Raw genomic sequence first — 23,667 nt, forward strand, 5'->3', positions numbered from 1 at the left:
AAGACTATGTCTTCATGTGAACTATGTGAAGACCCAGGGAGAAGGTGGACATCTGCAGAGCCAAGGAAGATGTCTCAGAAGCCATCACTGACCACAGCTTGATCTCAGGCTTCCAGCCTCCAGAACTGTGAAAAAATAAATTTCTGTTGTTTAAGCCACTCAGTCTGCAGTACTTTATTATGGCAGTCCCTGACTTAAGAGTGAAAGATTCTTTTAACCAAACTCTGAAGTTTAACTATTTTGCCTTTCCTGGTCAGAGATGAAAAAGAAGGACAAAGATGTCAAGTGGAGTCATGAGATGAAGGATACCATTTGTATCCAATTGTATTGGAAGGGAGAGGAAGGAAGGGCAAAGAATTATTAGCAAACACTTGTGACTTAATGTTTGAAAGTGTTTTCAAGATAATTTTGTCTTAATAGGCTAACTGTGGAAAACAGACATTTATAGATATTCCCTGAGTGGGCAAGCCCATGGGACATCTTTGGCAGTGTTTAAACATCTCTTCAGCCCCACAGCAATGCTTCATTTTCTTCTGACAGTTGCCTCATCCACTTTTCTTTAGGAAACGTTTGCCAAGGGAAAAAAATTCTTCCTCCTGAAGCTAAATGATTTAGTGTTGGGAAGCCAGCCAATTAAATGTGCCTCCAAGAATATATTTCACCTTGAAAATGTTTTCATTTCAAACAGAAATGTAGCCCGAGGGCAAGAGGGTAACTTAGTGGCACTGGAAATGCTGTGCTGGCCTATATACCTTGCTCATTCAATGAATATTTATTGAGTTCTTGCCACATATTATCCTAGGCACTGCGTCAGGTGAGCAGTGTTCAATGCCAGCTGACGTGAAGTCTACTGGGAAAAGACAGACCACTAAATGGACAATTAGAATCTGCTGTGATAGGTGCTGTGCTTGAGACAGACGCAGGGGCTGGGAGATTAGGAGAGGATCCTTGGAGGAAGTGGCATCTCAGCTGATTGTGAAGACTCGCAGAAGTTAGCAAGTTAAGGGGGAATGGAGATCATGGCAGACAAGGATGTGCAAACAAGGAGCATGGCTCAGGGGACTCAATATAGGGCAGTAAGGCCAAGCATGGCATTGCTCGGTAAGTACCATCCCACTCGGGATGCCTATTGCTGAATGTTTCAAGTTCAAGGCCAAATCTGAATTTCCAGTAAGAAGTCTCATGTATCTAAGGGAATGGCTGAGGCAATTATTTCTTTTTCTCCTAATTTGTGAAGTCTTTCTTCCCTCCAGTCATTTTCTGTTTAGACCCGAGGTTCTTTGCTGTTTTCACTGTGCTGCTTTAGGTACAAACAATTGCCAAGTCACCATCTAAGGAGGATCAGTAATTGAGTCTATCTCAGAAAGATATACTTTCTCAAGATGGATTTGAGCTTCATTTCATTGTCTTCTGTTCACTTTGCAAGATTCTTAAATACGGATTTTCCTTGCCAAGGAACAGCCTGTTGTTAAGAATTCTCATCATTTTCCTTCTTTTCTCTGCCTGAGGCAGCTTCCTCTGAAAGTGTGAGCACAAAGGAAAATGGGCATTTTTCTGCCTGACTCAGAGGCTGTGGGTTTTATTCCTAACATTCAAAAAGAACCGTGCACAGCAGGGACCCCGAGAGTCAGCCGTGGCTTTCCAAAAGCATCCAAGGGTAGAGGTATCATGTGTTAATATTAATAGGCTGTAGTTGGCTCTCTAGAGGAATTTTCAAAGGGCTCATTTTCCTGCCTCCTTTCTTCTCCCTGGACCGCATTGATTTTTTTAAAGTTTGGATGGCTTAAATCAAATATAGAAAAAGCAAATATGTTTCTGGGAGGATAGTTTGTCTTTCTCGAATCTTTCAAGTCCTCCTGGACGGGTGTTGCCACAAGCACATTTCAGCATTTCCTCTCTCTGCTTATTCTCTGTACGAAGAGTCTGAGTGTGCAAGGGTGAGCCAAGAAGTCCTTCTCTGCTTTTAGAGAGGAAGACAGGGCACTTTCCCTCAATGTCCTTTTGCAAAATGGAAGGAGAGAGCCACTCCCACTCTTGATGTGTAGATTTGATGTGGAAGGCCTTTCAGAAATATGAAACTATCTGCTGTTGAGGCCTCAATATTTGTGAAAATGCTGTGTCTAGACTGTGTATGTTATGATTCTTCTAAATTATTTAAGGCTAAAATATAGCTTATATGTTGTGGTAGAATAAATCACAAGGGTACAAAGATTTTACAAAAACAATTTAGAGTGTTGACAGATTTCTGCAGGGCAAGGCTCTTAGAGGACATCTAAATTGTATACGATTGTCTCCACTTCCTGGAAGATAAGTGCAGACATTCAACAAATATTTAATGAGCACCTACTTTGTGTTACTAGTTTGCGGATGATTTGATTACCTACCTAGAAAATCCAAGAGAATAAACCAAATAACTATTAATTCTGACAAGTTTAATAATGTAATAAAATATGAAAGTCACAAGTAAAAATTGTTAGTTATCCTATATATCATTAATAACCATTAATGATATATAGGAAAAAGGGAAAGGCTCCATTCACAATAGCAAGAACAAACTTAATAAGATGCAAAAGACCTATGTAAAAGCAACACTAAAATTTACTGATGGACATAAAAGGAGATCTAAACAAGTAGAGATATATAGTATATTCTTAGGAAATTGTATTAATTCTTTCCAGTTAAATTATAAACTCTCAATTATAAAATCTCAGTTAAAATCACAGTAGGAAACTTAAACTATTTTGTCTATTGTACAAGTTGAGCATCCCTAATCAAAAAATCTGAAATCCAAACTGACCCCAAATCTAAAATTTTTTTAGCACTGACATGATACCAGAAGTGGAAAATCCAACACCTGACCTCATGTGATGAGTAACCGTCAAAACACAGTCAAAACTTCGTTTTATGCACAAAATTATTAAAAATAATTATATAAAATTACCTCCAGATTATGAGTGTAAGGAGTATGGAACATAAATGAATTTTATGTTGAGACTTGGGTCCCATTCCCAAGATATCTCATTACCTATATGCAAATATTCCAAAATCCGAAAAAATAAAAAAATCAAAATACTCTGCTCCCAAGAATTTTGGATAAGGGACACTTAACCTGTATATGTGGAAGACATAAATGTCCAAAGGGAGCCAAAAAAGCAATTTGAACTGGCTTGCCATGTAAGATAGCCAAATTGATATTATAAGCCATTGTAAATAAATGCCGTAGAAGTACCATAAATAAAAACCAATGGGAGAATGGGCAAAGTGGTACTTACAGGAAAATATATACCTTTAAGTACATACAATGAATGGAAAGTCAGAAATATTGAAAATTAATGAGCTAATCTTCAACACAGAAAACTAGGAAAGGTAACAAAATAAACCAAAGAAAGAAAAAAGGCTAAATAAAATTAATAAAAGTTTCTATTAATGAAGTAAATAAGAAACTAATTAAATTTGATTGATAAAATCAAATTGACTAGAGTTTAGGAAGATACCTGAGAAGACCAATAATCATGCAAGCAATTGAAGAGGCAATCAAAGATATAACCCTAGAAATTATCCATTCCTTAATGGTTTTAGAGAAATCACTTGTTAAATTAACTCTAGATCCAGTTAAGTTAATAAATGAGTTCTATAAAACCATTATTTCCATATTGTAAACATTATCTGCCTACCTACTTACACATACACATATAATTTCTGGATTGTTAAAACACGATTAAAAGATTCTAACCTATTGTATGAGTTTTTAATGATATTACTAAAATATGTCTTATAATATTACATAATATTACAAAGAAAGAGAGATATGTCAATATCCCTCATGAACATAAAGGCAGAAAGTCTGAGTTGGAGATATTGATTGGGAGAAATCAACGCAAGAGTGATAACAGAACCTATCCCTGTACAAAATTAAGGATTGAATTAAAGAAATATTACATTATCACCAAGCATGATTTATAATGACTCAAAATATCTATTTAATTAACTGATTAAAAATAAACACTATGTGATGATTTCAATCAATTCAGGAAAAAAATTTTACAAAATTAACACCTAATCCTTATTTTAAAAAACTGGTAGCTATGACTAGAAGGGAAATTCTCAGCTTGATAAGTTACAAATAAGTAACAAATAAGTTACATTAGAAGTCTCTAACATTCATCCTACTATTGGTGATACAAGAGGATCTCCAATAAAATTAGGAACAAGGTCAACATGTCCACTAACACTGTGGCTATTCACAGTGGAAGGAGGGGTGGAAAGTCAGGAGCAGGTATGGGAGATAAGGAGGTAGACTAGACAGAACCTATTGGATGTGGAGCTAAGCAGGGAGCTAAGTAACTCCAGGAGGAGGCCATGCTTCCTGGCCTTCGCACTCATGGGGGTTAGGGAAGGGGTTGTTACTGAGTTTAGGAGCACAGGAAGAACAGGTCTAAGGGGTCTAAAAAGGTCAACATTGGACATGCTGACATGTTGACTTTGAGAGCCCCATGAGATGGCATCCTGGAGCTTGAGAGAAGTCTGAGTTGGAGCTGTAGAATCAGGAGAAGTCAGCACAAGATGATAAAGGCAGCCATAGGAGGTGCTGAGATGGCCCAGAGAAGCAAAGGAACAAGGTACTGCACTCCACACGCCAGCTAGAGTGAGAAAAGAGTCGTTCCAAGCGTACTGCCTCCTCTCTCATCTGAGTGCATTTACTTCTTCCATTGGAACTCCCCACAATCCTCTGGCACCCACCCTACTCTCTCTTGGCCAACTCTAACTCATCCTTCATGACTCAGCTTCGTTATCAACACTGTCTTCTCAGATCAACCTCTGTGAGGCTAGATCCCACTTTCTGTGCTCCCAGAGGGTCAGCAGTCCCACACAGAAAGTCAGGTTTGGCTATAATGCTAATGTAACAGACAACTGATAAATCTCAGTGTTTCACAACAACAAATATTTCATTTTTTTGCTCATCATGGGGCACAAGCTGGGGCAGCTCTGCTGCAGGCTGCAGCCAGGGAGGTCTGTTCCTCAGGTCTCTCATTCTAGGACTTGTTCTTATTATTGCAGGTGGTGGAAGTGCAAGACGGCAAGCCTATTTGTAAGCACATAGAAAGCTTCTGCTTTGTCACATCTGCTCATATTCTGTTGGTCAAAACAAGGAACTTGGCTAAGCTCAAAGTCAGAGGGACAGGGAAGCAGACTCCATAATACAGATTCACAAGGTAGAGGTCATGGGCATGCAATTTCATCCTAGGAAGAAAGTGAAGAATTGGGGATGACAATCCAACCCATCCCACCGATGTCAGTCTTTATGGCCTCGGCCTAGTTGCTTGTCTTCCACTAGGTTCTCAGTGCCTTCAGGACAGGGACCTGGCCATTTTATTATCGTATCTCCAGTTATGACCATGGTCCCTGCTCTAGTGAGTCATGGCGATCCGTGTACATCTACTGAATGAAAAATTGAATGTGAGGGGTCTTAGAGCCAAGGTGAGAGAGTGTTTCAGGGAAACAGGGAGTGATCAACACCCAAGGGACATCAAGACTGGTGAGTGCTGTTTAGATTGAATAGCTTGACATTCATTGCCAACCTTGGAAAATACAGCTTCAGGGAAGTGCCAGGCAGGGGGAGTCAGAAGTCAGACTGCAGTGGGATGGCCAGTGAATGGGTGGTGAGGAAGTATAGGTGGTGAGTGAAGAGCACTTTCCCAACTCTTAGGGGATAGGTTATAAGTAATGCATGGTAAAGGAGGGATTTTAAAGATAAGAGACATTCAAAAGTGTTTACAGTCTCAAGGGAAAAGGCAAGTAGAGAGGGTACATTATTCTGTTTTGTGTTGCTATGAAGGAATACCTGAGACTGGGTAATTTATAAAGAGGTTTATGTGGCTCACAGTTCTGCAGCATGTGCAAGCATAACATCAACATCTGTTCAGCTTCTGGTGATGCTTCAGGAAGCTTTTACTCATGACAGAAGGCACAGGGGGAGTAGACATGTCACATGGCGAGAGAGGGAGCAAGAGAGAGGCCAGGCTGTTTTAAACAACCAGCTTTCACAGGAACTAACAGAGCAGAACTCATTATCACAAGGGCAGCACCAAGCCATTCATAAGGGATCCACCCCTATGACCCAAACACCTCCTGCCAGGCCCCACCTCTAACATTGGGAGTCACATTTCACCATGAAATTTGGAGAGGACAAACATTCAAACTATATCAGAGGGAGACATTGAATATACTTGCAAGAGAGAGAGGATGACTGAGGGGGAGGTATGTTAGGAAGTGCAGCAGGGATGAAACGCAGCATAGGCAGGTGTGTGTGTGTGTGCGTACATGTGTGTGCACCTGTTTGTGAACATTTGTCATGTTTAGGCTGTTCAGCATCCACCCAACCCTCCTTGTTAGAGGAAATCTCCACTGAGTGTGGTCCTGCAAGGAAGTAGGGCCTGGCTACTACCTGTGGGAGCTGAGGGGCCATGCTCTCCTCTTCTGTACCCTGGCAGCAGCATACTGGCTTGCGACTTGGGCTCAACCAGTCAGACACTCTCAACCGACTTTGAACACACCAATGGATAGTCAGTCAGGGCTCTTTCATCGTAATGGTGGGTTCATCCTACAGAAAACTTCTATGCTTCCTCTTTGTGGTCTTCAGAAGTCGCTTTGTTGCCCTAGTTTCACACCTCCTCTTGGTTCTATGGGTCCTCAGTGTCCTTCCAGTAAGTGTGTTTTGTTTCTCTGTTTCGTTGTTGCTGCTGCTGCTGTTTGGTATTTTTGCTTATTGCTTGTTTTTTGTTGTCCTACGGATGACGGAGTCTAGCTGATGGAGGATGGGGTCTGATGCCAGGCTCTCACCCCTGGCATCTCAGTCACTCTGTGCCACGTGGAGGTAAACAGATTAACTGTATCCACAGAAAAGCTTGACCCATGTTTTCCAAATGTTAGTTATTCCTATAGCACCTTCCCAATGTTTTCCATGTCCACACAACAGCACCTTACATGTGCCACTGCCTAATATTTTCTTCCAGTTGACTAGATTTTTATTTAAATACATTGATTTAAAAATCACCATTTCAAATGAAAAACCAGAAAAATTTGCTTTAATTTAAAATATACATATAAAAAATGTCAAGTTCTGGATGAATACTATTACATGATGAAGGTTCTCATCCAAAACTCTTTGTTGAAAGGGGAGATTAGCAAGTGTTGTGGTTGGTTGTTAAAGACATGTGAGTCCCAAGCTGAGACTTTCTTCTTGATTTAATCAGACTCACTGAAGCAGAAGCAGAAGGGAGTGACGTTCTCACTTTGCGCTTTAATGCTATTTAAGACTGAGTCAGCTCACCCTTAAATCATCTCAGTGGGGTGAATGCCAGTGGGGTGCATTCCTGCAGTCTCTAGGCAGGGTGCAGTGACATGGGGCAGAGCTCGGAAATTACCAAAGGGAGGCGCCAGAACATTTGTGCTATTGAGTTTCAGGGAAGGTTTCATGGAGAAGGTGGGGCTTGAGTTCTGAAATACACACAGGAGAGCAGAGGTCATATCAGGCAAGGGAAACATAAAAATAAGGAGGTGAACATAAACAGCAGGGATATAGGATGGTATAGACCAGCCAGGCTAGAGGGCAGAGGTTGTGTTGGTCACAAGCTCAGAAAGGGTCCCATCCCTTCGTCTCCACCATGCGGTCTCCCCAACTCTACCCTTTGTGGGCAGTGTCTTTGACTTTACCACCTCCTTTTATATTTTGTGTCTTTAGCCTGTCCTTGTCTCTGAAATGGGAGGCATGCAGTGGCCAGTTGTAAATTTTCATGTAGTAGCCATTGTTTCCCATTGACTTGCTACAAGACTGGGTGGGTCTGGGTGTTCTGCTGGGTACCCTACTGGCTTCTATGCCAGTGCTTGGCTGACTCCACCAATTGGGTTGGGACAGTAAGTCCCAAACTGTTGTTAATCAGATGCCATGCTTTTTGCCATTGCTGTGTTTGACATACACTACTCCTTAATAATTACGCAATAATGAGAGCAACTCATTTTTTAAAGGTGTAAATAAACTGACTTTAAAAAGATATTTCATATTACTATCATAAATGCAAATCCAGCATCAGTTGCCATAAACATGAGATAATACTTTAAAATAAATGTATAACTGTCAAAATAATGCTTTGCAAATACCATATAAAATACCTGCTGATATTTTATCTCACTGCAGGAAAACAATAGGCTAGAGAAATGAAGCAGGCCCATTTAGGGTAGAAAGGGGAAAATCTTACAGCCTCAGAGCTGGATGGAGCCCTAGTAAATATCTAGGTCATGGATTGCAAGCTGTTTTTCCCCATCAATAATGCTCTCTCTCTCTCTCTTTCTCTCTCTCTCTCTCTCTCTCTATCTATCTCTCTATCTCTCCCGCCCCCCTCCCCATTGCTGGGAACAATGCATAAAGAAGCAAAAAGCAGTGCTGAACCCTTTCACGGGCTCTCTGTTTCTCTGGAGAAACTCAAAGAAACCTGTTCTGCAAACCTCGACCTTCATCCCTTCCTACCTCTTGTGCTATGCTTGCCCCTGTACACAGAGAAGCAGCATCAGTGCCCTCCACCACCCCCATCAGCAGCCAGGGGAGGCAGAAGCACGTCAATAGCTGAGGAGTGGAGGGTAGGCTGCTGGGGGCTCACAGCTTCATGACACCAGTGCACCCCCATTGGATAGCACTCAAGGCCCTCACCAAATGTTGAGTGCCATGCGTGTTGAAGGCTGCAAAAAGTAACCCATGAGCTCCCAGCTTCTTTTCTGAGGCACATCTGCCTGGACCCCTGCTCCCTTTGGTGTCAAACACTAGGGAGGCTTTAAGGAGCAGGCTGTTGCCTTTCTCTGCATGTGCCTTCAGGCCTGGCTCTGTCTTACCCTCCCCATGGTCTCCCTAATACTCCTTTCCTGAATATCATTTCTTTTCCTTTCTCTTGCACACAAAAGCTCAACACAGAGTTCATTCTGTGAGCCTAACCTTTTGCTTCCCCCACTTGGCTGGCTCAAACGCCACTTGTAAAAATGTAAATCTCAGTGGGGCTGAGCACAGTTTCTGCTGCCCCTTTTCAAGTTTTTGTTTCCTTAGCAGAGTCACAGAGTTCTAAACCAGTGTCTCCCTCTGTGCTTGGGGGTAAGAGCAGGAGCAGACCATTGAAAATCTACTGAATTGGTTGATACTGATTGACTGGATGGAGATTTCAGAGGAAAGTAAGACTTCAACCCGAGTCCTGCCACTTCCTATGAAACCACTTGCAATCTTGGGTTTCTCTTCGTTATAAAGATAAGTAATGATCTGAATTTCCAATCTTGTAGTGTTGTGGTGAGGACCAATCAGATAACGAGTTTAAAAGTGCGTTGTAAATCTGCCTTGTGGCAGCAATGAAGGCATGGTTTTTGCTGGGCACCTGTAAGCCCTTCCTAAGGGAGTTGAGCAGTTTCCTTAGGGAAGATGTCTTAAAAGTTGACTGAATTCTTCCCTCTCCCCAGACCTCCAAATGCCAGTAGCTGATTTTGTGGAGGTGGCAGGTAAAGAAATGTTTATGCAAATTGGTCCCTGATTAGATGCAAAAAAAAATGTTGATTGCTTTGAGGCAGTTCACTGTTATCTGAGAGTTTTGTTTGCACAGGAGATGCACACAATGTGATTCACATCATTGGCCTCACCCTGTCTTATTTGCCTTAATGTAATTGTCTGTTCAGATCCACTGATGGTGAAAATTACATTTGTCCTTATCAGTGGAGATATTCTAAAAATGAGAAGTTCAAAGAAGGCAGAGGCTTTAATGCAGAGAATGTGTTTATTTTCTTAGCTCCTTTAAAATAGTCTTATCGCCTGGGATGGGGTAATTTCTTTGCAGAACAACAAAATGTTTGGTTCATGGTAACCCCTAATCAGGGAAGGTGCTAAAAAAAAACTGGCCTGATTCAGAACAACTCCTTCAGTTTAACAGTGTTCTTGGGTAACCTTGGAAGATCTGGAGATTTTCTGAGCAATCCACAATGAGTGCTTTGGCTTGGATGCAAAGGTCATTCCAAGCTCTTCCTTTACTGAAATGCTCATACTAGGAATTGTCCCTCCGTTGGGGAGAATATATAGGAAGACATAGAATTTAGATGTGGAGGAGAGGAATGAATATCATTTCACCTAGTGGAATAGGTTCTTTTTTGTCAAAGTTTAACATTGAAAGTCCATATCTATAGGGTTTTTTCAGGTTGGAGTGCAGTGGCACAATCATGGCTCACTGTACCTCAATCTCCTGGACTCAAGTGGAACTACAGGGATGTGCCACCATACCCAACTAATTAAAAAAAAATTTTTTTTTGTAGACATAGGATCTCACCATATTGTCCGGGCTTGTCTTGAAATCCTGGGTTCAAGTGATCCTCCTGTCTTGGACTCCCAATGTGCTAAAATGACAGGCTGGGCCACTATACCCAGACTCAGATTTATATGGTCTGTATTTCTTTTCTCCCCAGTATAAAATGTTTGGTTACATGCTCCCTTTCAACATTCTTTGCCTTCATTAGGCTGTAGCTTTATGTGGAGTTTTCAGCTGTCAGACAAGTACAGGTTTGCCAGATTACACGGTGGCTCAAGCCTGTAATCCCAGCACTTTGGGAGGCCGAGGCCGGTGGATCACGAGGTCAAGAGATCGAGACCATCCTGGTCAACATGGTGAAACCCCGTCTCTACTAAAAATACAAAAAATTAGCTGGGCATGGTGGTGCATGCCTGTAATCCCAGCGACTCAGGAGGCTGGGGCAGGAGAATTGCCTGAACCCGGGAGGCAGAGGTTGCGGTGAGCCGAGATCGAGCCATTGCACTCCAGCCTGGGTAACAAGAGTGAAACTCCGTCTCAAAAAAAAAAATAATAATAATAATAATAGCTAGCATTCTTTGGGTGTCCATAGGCCAGACACCGTGGTAAAGGCTCAATACATATCATGCCGTTGAATCCTCACAACATCCCTCTGAGCTGGGATCTGTTGTTATTATCCTCTGTGTTTTGAAGAGGGTAAATAACTTTACCCTCAGGTGACAGAGCTAGTTGGTAACTGGGGAGCTGGGACTTGATCCCAGGTGTGTCCTTGCCTATATGGCAGTGACCTAATTAACAAACGATGTCAGGACTTCCTGAGCACATGGCGTGGGTCAGGCTCACTCAGAAAACGTTTTGGAAATACAGCAGGTCCTTAAATAATGTCATTTTGTTCAATGCTGTTTTGTTATAATGTTGATGAGGAAAAGAAATTGATTTCCGGAAGGGGCCACTGTCTGTGTGGAGTCTGCACGTTCTTCCCATAACTCTGTGATTTTTTTCCGGGCACTCTGGTTTCCTTCCACATCCAGCTGTGCACGGGAGGCTCACTGGTGTGTCCCCGTGTCCTAGTTGGAGTGAGTGTGGGTGTGCGTGCTCTGCCACAGGATGGCATCTCAGGTCAGTTCCCTCTTTGTGCTCTGAGCTGCTGATATGGGCTCCCAAAATCCTTGACTGGAATAATTGGGTAAGTAATTATCTTGTTTTTATTAATCTTTCCTAATGTATGGATAGTTCACATTTTTTTTTTTTTTTTGAGACGGAGTTTCACTCATGTTACCCAGGCTGGAGTCAATGGCGCGATCTTGGCTCACCGCAACCTCCGCCTCCTGGGTTCAGGCAATTCTCCTGCCTCAGCCTCCTGAGTAGCTGGCATTACAGGCACGCACCACCATGCCCGGCTAATTTTTTGTATTTTCAGTAGAGACGGGGTTTCACCATGTTGACCAGGATGGTCTCGAGCTCTTGGCCTCGTGATCCACCCGCCTCAGCCTCCCAAAGTGCTGGGATTCACATTTATTTTAATGTTTAATATCAGAAGTGTTTTGGTTTTTTCCTACACTTCTGGTGATGTTTCTGTGACCAGAAACATAGGCGCTTAACTCTTATTTCTATCACTTAGCCTATGGTAAAATTGGTGCCGCTATACATTGTTACATTGTTTTGCTTAAAGTTGCAAGCGTCCAAGAACATATTAGTGATGTTAAATGAGGATTTGCTGTACAGTGAAATAATGATGAGATGTCTCTGGAGGCGGAGCCTGGGAATGTGTGCTCTGAGATGGTCCTGCCCAGCTTTGGTTAAGACCATGCCCCGAGCTGTACAGGCTGGCATTCTGTAAACTTGCCTGGCTCCCAGAATTACCCAGGGCCATTTGCCATAATACATAATACACAGGTTTCCAGGCTCCACTTCAGAGCTCCTGAGTCAGAATCACCTCAAACTCACCCGGGACATTTATTTGAATAAAGCACTTGTCTAAGGAACTTACCCAAGGACCATTCATCCAAAGGTACTCAGCACAAATGTATTGAATAAACTAGACCCTTCATATGGAAGGTCACTTTTGCAATTTGTTATGGAAAGTGCTTTGGACCAAGACCTGGCTTTCCCTTCTGCTCTGCCCTTGTCCACTGAGCAGTCTCTGACAAGTCACTTCCTCTCTTTGGACCTCAATTTTCCCAGAGGTAAAATGAAGAATGGCTGAGATGACCCCTTCTGGTTCTCATACCTTTGAATAGCACAAATATTTATTGAGTGCACCTTTATAAGAAACATCCAGGCCAGGTGCAGTGGCTCACGGCTATAATCTTAGCACTTTGGGAGGCCGAGGTGGGCAGATCACGAGGTCAGGATTTCAAGACCACTCTGGCTAACATGATGAAACTCCGTTTCTACTAAAAATAGAAAAATTAGCCAGGCGTGGTGGCACTGGCCTGTAATCCCAGCTACTCAGGAGGTAGAGGCAGGAGAATCGCTTGAACCCAGGAGGTGGAGGTTGTAGTGAGCCAAGATTGTATCGCTGCACCCCAACATGGGCAATAGAAGTAAGACTCCATCTCAAAAAAGAAAAGAGACATCCAAATGCAGGGCTACAGGCTTTGATTTGAATCTCCCAGCACTGATATTTAAGGCAAAACATCTTAATTTGCATGAAACAGTGAGTCTTTGTGGATGGGAGTCCTTTTTGTCTAACAATTAATAAAACAGTCATCTCCTGCTTCTGGGTAAACACTGAAGATATTACCTATTAGTCCTGTGTGATCACAAGACACAATTGTTCCTCTCCACATGGGAGAGGCCAAAGAAACAGACAAGGCAAGTAATAAACATGCCTCAACTTGAAGAGTCCTTCAATTTCCCAACTCTTTCCACATCCGTGGCTTCAACTGACTTCAACACACATCTGTAAGGTAGACAGGTCAGGGGCGTTACCCTCATCTGGTCAAAGAGGTGCACCAACTCTTTCATGTCAAGCTGGAGCTGTGTTCTCAATTTTTCCAATGTGGGTGCATATTCCCCTGAAGAAGGTGTTTGTGAATGAGAGAAGGGAGCTTGTCTGTTCATCCTCAGCACCTAGAACCATGCCTGGCATTCAGCATTAATAATTACCTGCTGAATGAATGAATGAATCTGGTTCTCATTCCCTGACTATGACCTGTCAGGAAGTTAAAGAGGTGCAAGGTGGTCTGTGGGTGTTTGGAGAATCACTTATTGCCACAGTCATTTTTACTGTTTGCATGTCTATCATTAAGCCCTACATTTTAGGATGTGGTTGAAAGGCTGTTGAGAACAAAATTTCCCAGTGTGAAAGTTATTAGAGAAATAACATCAAATGGCTGCTATTCACCATTGAGAAATTTCTATCTATGTATGGTAGGTGGAAAAAGAGGGGGAAAACATTGTCTCTCTAGAAGCCCTGATCTGAAGCAGCCACCTCTGGTAAGGCTCACCTGAAAGAGGGAGCACCATCCTAAAATTATCACATGGATTGTCAGAAGGGATGTCAGTTGGGAGACCCTCGTATCACAAACTAGCTGTGATCCCTTCGGCAAAGTCCTTCACCTTGCATTCTACCTCTCGGGTGGGACAGCTCTGAGATGTGTTCTATGCAGCAACCTCGCTCAGAAAATGGGTTCTTCCCTGGGATGTAATGAAGGGCTTGTGAGGTGGCAGCTGGAAGGCCCTTTCAAGAAAGGAACAAACACATTACCAACACTGAGCAATGGCATCGGGATCTCTTATATCAGAAGTTACAAACTGGGACCACCACATGAACTTGTGTAGCCTGCACGGTGTTTTTAAATTTTTCAATCTGCTAGCAAGAAATTTGAAACTCTAGGGATTTCCAGCACAGTTCAGATTTGTGGTTTCTCTTGAATACTGACTGGCTCTACATTCTTGCATGGCCAACAATTGGTTGAAGCCAAGTAGCTTCTTTAGCTTCTCGCTGACACAAAGGCTATCACCTTTCTTGCAGTAGAGAAACAGTTTTCTGCACCCATGGCAGGCATGGTTGTTGCCTAGCCCTCCTCCCCTGGCACCTCCAATCCCCACGCACACCAGTCAGGTGGCTTCCGCCTGCAATTCCCTCTACTTCTTTCCCTGGGGGCTTTCTTTGGCCACCTGAGTATTCTCAGCCTACCCACAGGATGGACCAGAAATGTCAGGGAGCTGCCCCTGGGTGCAGGTCTCGAGATGAGATGGACGGGAGGTGGTGAAGAAGTACCCGGACTCTGAGGCACACTCTACGTGGTACCTCACTGAACAGCATGTGGCTTGTCTTCAGGGTCCTCGTTCCTTGAAATGATCTCTCTTAATTCCCAGCTTCTCAGAAGGCGGTCACATCTGGACAGTGTCCCTTGACTACCTGTCAATCTCCCATCATGTTATTGCCGGCTGTGAGGAGGAAAGTGACCTGCTAAACAAATCCACGCACGTGTACATGACAGCTGCTGGCTTGAGTCTGCTTCTTTGCCCACCATTCCCTCTTCTGATGAAAGAACCCATCTTTTCATTTAGAGGAACCACTTCTCAACTGGCCTTATTCTGAGAGGTTTAGAGGCAGGATTTGAACTCAGCTCTGTCTAGAGCCAAAGCTGCTCCAAAAGTGTTCTTAACTGTTACTGCGGGGTGGCTGACAGCACAGGCTCTGGGGTGAGAGCTGCCACAGTTCAAATCTCAGCTGTACCTCATATTAGCTTTGAGGCTGGGGTAAATGCCGCTCACCTTTCTAGCCTTAATTCCTTTATCTTTCTCATGAGCTTGTTGTGAGAATTTAAAAGATGTAATAATCAGAAAGCACTTAGTATATTTCATGGCTCATTAAAGTTCTCAACAAATAATAACTATTAATGTTTAAATTATTAAGATTCTAGTTGGCTGAAGAAAAGTGATGGGAGAGCTGGAGCCTCTGGTCTTTACTCTGGGAGTTTCTAGAGAACTCAGACTTTGGTTATTTCACTTTTGTCCCTGAGTCCTAACCTCATTGTAAGAGTGAGACAGTGAGTGACGATGGTGTGTTTGTAGAATTCACAAACCCATTGTCTATGCTTCCTGAAGCTTAGCTAAGTGAGCTCCCTGCCAGGAACTTATGTGTAGCCAGCCAGGAATTGTGGCATCAAATAATATTTAATTTTACTTCTTCCTAAATATTACTGAATTCCATTCCCAGTAACTTTTCCGTTTGGCATTCTCTTTTTGAGGCAGTTCAAGTGGAAAAAGAAATAACTTAGAAGCAAGGAAAAGAACCTTATTCAACAACAACAAAAATCCTTTAGCTAAATGCAAGGAACTGGGCCCTTTTGTGTTTTTTTGTGTAAATTATTTGTCATACTGATTACCCAACATGTCCTTTTTTATTTTAGAGACTGCTTCTTCCATCCCCTAGGGAGAGTGTTTTTAGCTCCATGGAGCATGAATTTTTTCACTTATCTAGTGATTATTAGGTATAACAGTCCTCTTTGGTAAGAGGTTCCACTTTTAATGGTCTCTTCAGTGAACAGTTTTCTGTAAATATTGCATAAGTCTATTCAGGGAAAAAGAATGCCCTCGCCTCTGGATTCTTTATAACTCCACTCTGATGGGAGCATCTGCTGAGTCCCAGCTTGTGGATCTACGAAGCTGTTGTGGACTCTGGAATCCTCTTCTGTTTGGACTTCCTTTTTTCTTTTTCTTTTTTTTGCTTTGATGGCATTTGCGTTTCTACGTGGCCATGGCCCTGGAGCCAGACTGTGACACTTGGTAGCTGTGTGTGACCTTAAACAAATTATTTACCTTCTCTCATGTGCATTTTCCTTATCTATAATCTGAAGATAATATGAGCATCTACTTTTTAAGGCTTCGCTGCAGATTAAATCAATATCATAGCGCGTCCTGTGTGCTCGGCACTGCACTGTACTGCCCAGCACATGGTTAGTACTTCATGTATCAGCTCATCATCATCATCATCATCATCATTGTCATCATCACCATCATCATCATCACCAAGATCATCATTATCATCCAAGTGGTTTCTTTACTTTCAACATAGGCTGCCAAGGGGATAGCCCTGAATATAATTGCCCTCATATACAATCTGTCTCTGACAACCTAAGGCCCAGCAGGCTGACTTCATTAGTCTGCTCACCTATAAAAGGGGTAATAATAGTATTTACTTCACAGTATCATGAGAATGAGATGAGTTAATAAATGTAAGGTGATTAACATAGTGCCTCACACATAATGGGTATTCAATAAACAATAAGTCTTGTTAGAGTCCTTGCTTTCGGCTTAGCTCCTTGAGGGCTAACTATGCAAAGCAAAAACCCAATAAATTTATTCTCTCATTCTTAAAGAAATAATGAGTGTCTTCTGTGTGCCTGGCACTGTTCTAGCCTCAGGCAAAGATAGTGATAGTGAATATGACTGACAAGTGACAAGGTTCTCACCCCATTTACTCTCATGGTAGATGACTGACAACTACTATAGCTATGCTGTGTGATAATAAATGCTAATGGAAAAAAATAAAACATGGCAAGGGAATAGAGAATAAAGAGAGTCAGAATAAGAGATGAGGTTGTAAAAGTAGATAGAATGGGCATGGTGGCTTATGTTTATAATCCCAACACTTTGGGAGGCCGAGTTTGGAGGATTGCTTGACTCTAGGAGTTCAAGACCAGGTTGGGCAACATAGTGAGACCCCCCCATCTCTACAATTTAAAAAACAAAAATACCCAGGCATGGTGACATGTGCCCGTGTGGTCCCAACTACTCAGGAGGCAGAGGTAGAAGAATTCCTTGAGGCCAGGAGGTGGAGGTTGCAAATGAGCCACGATTGCACCATTGTACTCCATCCAGCCTGGGAAACATAGCAAGACCTTGTCTCAAACCAAAAAAAAGAAAAGAAAAAAAAGAAAAGGAAAAAAAACTCATTAGCAAACTCCCTGAGCCACCTGTTGGCCAGCACATTCACCTTCAGAGGCAGTAACACTTCCCAGTAGCGCTTCCCCTGTAGTTCAGAGAGTAGACAACTGCAGTCTCTAAACTACTGATACAGCACATCAGCTAATTAAATTACTGCACGTTGCTGGTTGCAAGGCTAAAGCCAGTGGAGTGATTTGTTATTATCCTCCTGAAGAACAATCCATGGGCAAAATATTATTAAATTTGATTTTTCTAAAAAGCTGGGAGCAGTTATTTAATTAAGATTGTGTCAAAGCGTGGCTCTGGTATCCCCTTTGGCCCTTTTCTTTTCATTTCAACTATGAAAGGATTCCTCTTAGAAAAATGTTAAGAAACTAGTTTGTCTCCAGTATTGCCAAAGTACAAGTTGTATTTCGTCAACTTACTCCCAATCCATATTTTAAGTTGCTACCAGGGATCTTTATGCAAGAAAAATCTAATTCAATACAACCCATGCTAGAATGTAGCTGCGATTCATTTCATGGTGAGGATCCCAAGGAGGGACTATAGTCTGAGTAGGGACTTTAGCTATAGCTCTCCGTTTATTCATTCAACCTACTCATTCACTATGAATTAATTCAGCTCCTCACTTGTGCAAGATACTGTTCTAACAACTGAGCGTACAATTAAAGAAAAGACAAAATTTTGATGTTCCTAGCTCAAAGCCCTTAAGTGAACAATGGGAGACTATGAGTAAAAAAGAAATAACTTGGTGCCACCAAATTTTATTTGTTTCTCCCTAGGAATGGCCCCTCCTTCCCACTTGTTCAAAACTGATCTGTCCTTTAAACTCTTGCTTGGATGAGGTCCCTTCCATGAAGCCTTCCCTGAATACTCCACTTCTTACTTGGAATTCCCCACCCCATATTTTTCCAACTGAGTTTCCTTTGAACAATCTGTACCATATAATTTTTAATTAAATGTGTATTGTTATTTTTATATTGTCTTATTTCCAAATTAGATTGCAACTTTTTTGAGGGCATGGACCACATCTTTTCCTTCTTTGTCTTAAAAGATCTACTTCCTTTAAAAGAAGTCATTATATGAAAAAGATACTTGCACATGCACGTTTATAGCAGCAAAATTCACAACTGCAAAAATGTGGAACCAACCCAAATGCCCATCAATCAATGAGAAAAAAACTGAGATATATATGATGGAATACTACTCAGCCATAAAAAGGAATGAATTAATGGCATTCATAGAGACCTACCTAGATGAGATTGGAGACTATTCTTCTAAGTGAAGTAACTCAGGAATGGAAAACCAAACATCATATGTTCTCACTAATAAGTGGGAGCTAAGCCATGAGGATGCAAAGGCATGAGAATGACACAATGGACTTTGGGGACAGATAAAAGACTACAAATAGGGTGTAGTACATACTGCTTGGGGGATGGGTGCACTAAGATTTCACATATCACCGCTAAAGAACTTACTCATGTAACCAAACACCACTTGCTTCCCAGTAACCTATGGAAATAAAAAATATTAAAAACAACCAAAACAAAAAACAAAAAAACCATCTACTTCCTTTATCTCTTGCATAGAACAGGTGCCTATTTAATTGGTAATAAGCAAACTTATTGCTGATGTTCCTTAGATGATTTGGTTTGACTCCAAGAGACTGTTCACATCCACCACCCATTCATCCATCTGTCCACCATTCATCTTACCCATTTATTCATTCACTCACCATTCATCCCTCCATTCACCATCCAGCCAGCCATCTGTCACCCATTCATCTACCTCTTTACCATAAAAGTTCAATTGTGGCAAAACCTATAGTTTTAAAATCCTTTTATTTTATGATTAATATTAATTGCTATATCCAAAATGTCACGAATCAGCACAGAAAGTGAATGTCAGAAATGGTATCAGATGCCGATGACTGGCCTTGGTATCTGCCATTTCCTCCCACCCAGATAGATGCCATAGATGCCCTTTTGTTCTTAGAAGCCAAAGGCCATCATCTTAGAAGCTTTCAGGCAACAGAAATTGTGCAGCTTTGAAACTAAGAATTACTAGTCTCTACTTTCTAATGGTTTAGTAGTCAATGGACATATATAATTTGAGCCATTTAATTTGCTTTCACGTGATGTTTCAGAAGCAAGCAATTTATGCTAATACAATTGTTATTTTAAAAATGGTACTAATTTAAGCTTTCTAAGAATACAAATGTGCAGCTCATAACTGTTCTGTTACCATTAGTCACACACAAGAGGACATGACACAAAGTAGGTATTTTGTCTCTTAGAAACAAAAACAGCTTGAAAGAACAAAAGCTTGCATATGAATTCCCTGTCAGCCAAACGGAGTGTGTCCTGTAAAGCATTCATGATAAAAGGAAGATGGGTGAGGAGGAGACAGAGACAGAGGAGGTGGGAAGGTGAGAGAAGGGGGGAGGAGTGAAGGAGAAGCTTTCTGAATGGTGAAAAAAACAGAAGGGAAGAGAAAGAGAAAGAAACCTCTGAGAAAGAGAGAGTGCTGTGATATCATGAGGGAGACCTGATCTGCTGGCTGGGAGGAGGAAACCCACCGCGCTGAGCCAGCTCTGCTTGGCAGCCTTGCCTTCTCTGCATCATCGTTCAATTCACACCTGGGCCACTTGGCCGGTGGGCTCTCTTTCACTGCCATCCACATAAAACCATCTAATCCTCTTTCTCCCTCTCTGAGACTCTTTCCTCGGAACCAAGTTTGGTTGGTTCTGCTGCCTCACAAAACTCAAGTCCTGCAGCATCCAAACACAATTAATTGACTTAACGCCCTCATTCACTGCCAAGCAGGTCTGGATAATAAAAGAGCCGTAAATAAGCAATGTGGTTATCAAATGCACAGAAAATAGGACCACTGGCACCTACTGGTAGAAGCTATTGGCTTGAATCGCATCAACAATGACTCCAGATCTTCCTTCTAAAATAAAACAAGAAAATGATTCATTTGTTGTTTGGGAAGAGAATTCTATTCATATATTAATTTGGGAGGAAAAAGAAGATGGTGGTGGTATAAGACCAGAAGCCAAAAAGAAAAAAAAAATAGCCCGTTTTTATTCTTGAAGGATCTGATTACGAGCCTTTGCAATGTTTCGGGAAAATATTTCAGGAGACACTGATAATTTGCATGAGTTTGAGAGGTGTTTTTGCAGCTTTTCCAAAACAGAAAAGAAATGAAAAGAGAGGATGGTTTGTTATTCCCAGAGGTAGAAACACAAAGGAAGTCAGAATATCTTGAAAAAGAAGAAAATGTTTTGGCTTTCTGGCTTGTTGCTGTGTAATTATTTAAAAATATTTCAAATGAGTACTTTGCTAAATTTTCTTTCCCTATAGCAGCTTGAGAAAAACATGTGAAAGTGGTTTTGTTCTGACTCTTGTTCCCCAATTCATGTTTATTTATTTATTTTGCTAAATATAACTGTATTTAGAGAAAACCCAGGATTCTCGTTGAAGTTCCAGCCAGAATCTTAAAGCCTCTGAAAAGGCATGGGTGGGGGGTGGGACCCAGCCTTGGTGATGGCCATACCCAAAACGATGCCTACCTTTTCTCTTCCCAGAAAAAAAAAAGTTTATATGGATAAAGCTCTCAAGCTATTTCTTTCTTGTTCTAGTGAGAGCCTTGAGCTAGCCCTCCTTACACTCTCTTTCTCCTAAGCCAAATGGATAGACATGTGTAAAAAGTAGAATCAAATAGCAGCAACTCTAGAACTGAGACAGGAATCCTAGATCTGATTTGCTGTGTGATCTTGGATAAGATGGTTAACCTCTCTAAGCCATAATTTCCTCATCTACAACATAAGGATTGTAATCTACATACTCCATAGAGCTCATTCAGTGTTCACAAAAAACCCATCTACTTACAAAAAGTCACTTATTAGTTACGTACCTGGCATATAACTAATACTTGATAAATGCTAACAATTATTGGTTCCCTATATGCAGTTTCCTGCCTCTAAATGTAATGCCTCTTCCAGGATACAGATTTTGTAGTAAACTCTGTAAATTTCCTATTTCCAAAATTGTTCATATTTTTAAATTATCCACACCAGGAATATTTCCTTTATTTTCACATCACAATTTTTTTTTGCAGCAATTGCTTAAGTGGGAACCAATTTATTCTTAATTATCTTTTTTGATGTGATGCTTATCAGTAGTCCCTGACGAGATCTAATTAAAAAAAAAAAAGCTTCAACATCTATAGCTGTCTGTGTTGGATTTACTTGCATTAGCTGTTTAGATCAATCTCTCTAGCTTGGCGTTTGTCACCTTCTGTTTAACTATTTTTCATCCCAGGAGATCAGCGTCTTTGCATCGTTATAGGTACTTTGAATCTTGTTTTTCATTTGAATGCCCCTCCTGCCCCCCCAACCCCCTCCCTCCCAACCGCCCCCCGCCCCCGCCCGCCGCGTCAGCAATGAGATATTGATTTCTTCTTCTTGTCATTTAACATTCTTATGGAGACCCTGGCAGACCAATTTACAAATGATTGCTAAAGTGCTTTGGCAAATCGGGGTGTTTTTGACAGAGAAAGAAAAATACAGGCTACAAAAATTTTGCACATTTCAATGGGGCTCACTTAATGTCGTGCAGCCTCTCCTAATGAACATTTTCAACCACTGAAGAGATCTCCGTTTGGCTTCTTCGATGCACGGGGCTCCCCCCTCCAGGCGGGATGGCTCGTCTCTGGACTCTGTGGACTGGGGTTGATTCTTTCATGACCAGGGGGCGTCTCGCCTCCGGGCCTGCTCCTTTCTTAGAGGTTAGTGTTTGCCTGAGCAGGCACACTTGTTCTGAAACCAGCACCATGGGGTTAATTTGCAGGTCCTCAACCCACTGGGCAGACTCCACTTTCTGACCCCATCTGTCAGACCCTGCAATTCATGGTCCTTCCCAGGGCAGAAGTCACCAGCCACAGAGCAAAGCTGCCGTCAGATTGTATATTTCAGGGTTATTTATTAGGCCTTGGCTTGGAAGTCTAGCCAGGACGTTTTCACTCCGGGTCTGTTTGCCTTACGCAGTCTGTCTCTGAAGTGCAATTTGAAGATATAGAGACGTCAGGGTAATTTTCCGTCCTCTGGTGACAGTGTTATTGTCGAGAAGGAAGGATGAGGGCTGCTTGCTGTGCTAATGACTGCTTCTCATTTCATAGGCTCCAGGAGACCCAGGCTGTAAACCACTGCGCATAGCCAAGTTCTCCCAGAGCCTCACCTGGAGTTCCTCTCCCCGAGGAGGTGATGTTAATGGCTTTCTTTGCAAATCCCTTTCCCACCCGCTTTCCTGGCAGGATTATAGAATCCCTGTGTCTAGACACCGTGGGATCTCTGAGGATTTCCTGAGCCTGTTTTCATTGATCACTGTGGTACCGCCTATGGAGGCTGAGTCAACACTCAGTATTGTGAGTGTTGCGGGGTAAAGGAACATATCCTAAAAGTCCCTGCCTCCCACCGGCAGCCCCCTCCCTGACCCATCACGCTAGCCTTCTGCACCCTTTGATTCTGTGCTTTTCAGAGCCCCAAGAAAGCTCTGAGTCTAGAATCTCCTTTCCCCTTCTTTATCTTTTCAATGTCCACACAGCCTCTGTCATGAGCCGTCAGAGAAGCCTCTGTGCCTCCACCCCGGAAGAGGTCAGGCTGGAAGCTCTTAGAAACTCTGGTTTGCTTCCTTCGGTGCCTTTCTTCCGTTTCATGTTTGTGTGAGGATGTGCCTGGCCTCTTCCATCCAGCGAACCTGAGAGGTTCCTGTGAGCCAGGGCAAGCTTGGGGCTCTGCTCACCAGCGCACCCAGCAGGGAGGAGAGGCTGGCCCAGGGAATTTCCTTTACTTAGCCGTCTTTATGGCATGAATGGCTGCACCGGAGTAGCCTTGAGGTGTTCAGTGGAGAATTGTGAGTCAGTAGAGGGCTAGATAATAGGTACTCACCTGAGAATGGTCTTTTCTCTTCTACTTTGCCTCTGGGAAAAGGATGAAAAAAAAAGGAGTGTATTACTTGAGTGTAGGAAGGAGAACAGGCATGGGATCCATTCATGTTGCTCTTCTTGATGTGATATATGTGTGTGCATAGCCTTTAGGAGCAAACGCAGCACTCAGCTAAATTGCAGTGCATGTCATTTCCAACAGACCCCTGGACTTTTAGAAAGGGCAAGATGATTGTTTCAATGTTGACATGTGTGTGCACACAGAACTCTTTATGTAGAAGATATAAAGTATCAAGTGGGGTAAAAAACTGGAATCACTGAAAAAATAGGATGTTTTCCATGGATGGGTATTGCCTGAAATAGAGCACAGAGCAGAACATCTTACTTCTTTGCTATTCTCTTTTTTATTGTAAAAATCCCTATAGTCTCCATATTTAACACATCAATGACCCAAATGCCCAGGCATTGCTGGAATGTGGTAGAGTTTGAGTTG

The 23,667-nt window shown here is 42.2% G+C and overlaps 1 long non-coding RNA gene across 1 annotated transcript in view; it reads right to left on the minus strand.

Annotated features, from left to right (window-relative positions):
• The window catches only part of LOC116534891, a 34,703-nt gene extending 12,202 nt beyond the window's left edge, over nucleotides 1-22,501 (minus strand). Inside the window, exon 1 of the long non-coding RNA XR_004261932.1 lies at nucleotides 21,820-22,501. This is a non-coding gene — a long non-coding RNA (uncharacterized LOC116534891). The remainder of the gene's footprint in view (nucleotides 1-21,819) is intronic.
• Nucleotides 22,502-23,667: the final 1,166 nt, after the last annotated feature.

Source organism: Sapajus apella, unplaced genomic scaffold (assembly GCF_009761245.1).
Source record: "Sapajus apella isolate SASKATOON/1434 unplaced genomic scaffold, GSC_monkey_1.0 scaffold90, whole genome shotgun sequence".
NCBI lineage: Eukaryota > Metazoa > Chordata > Mammalia > Primates > Cebidae > Sapajus > Sapajus apella.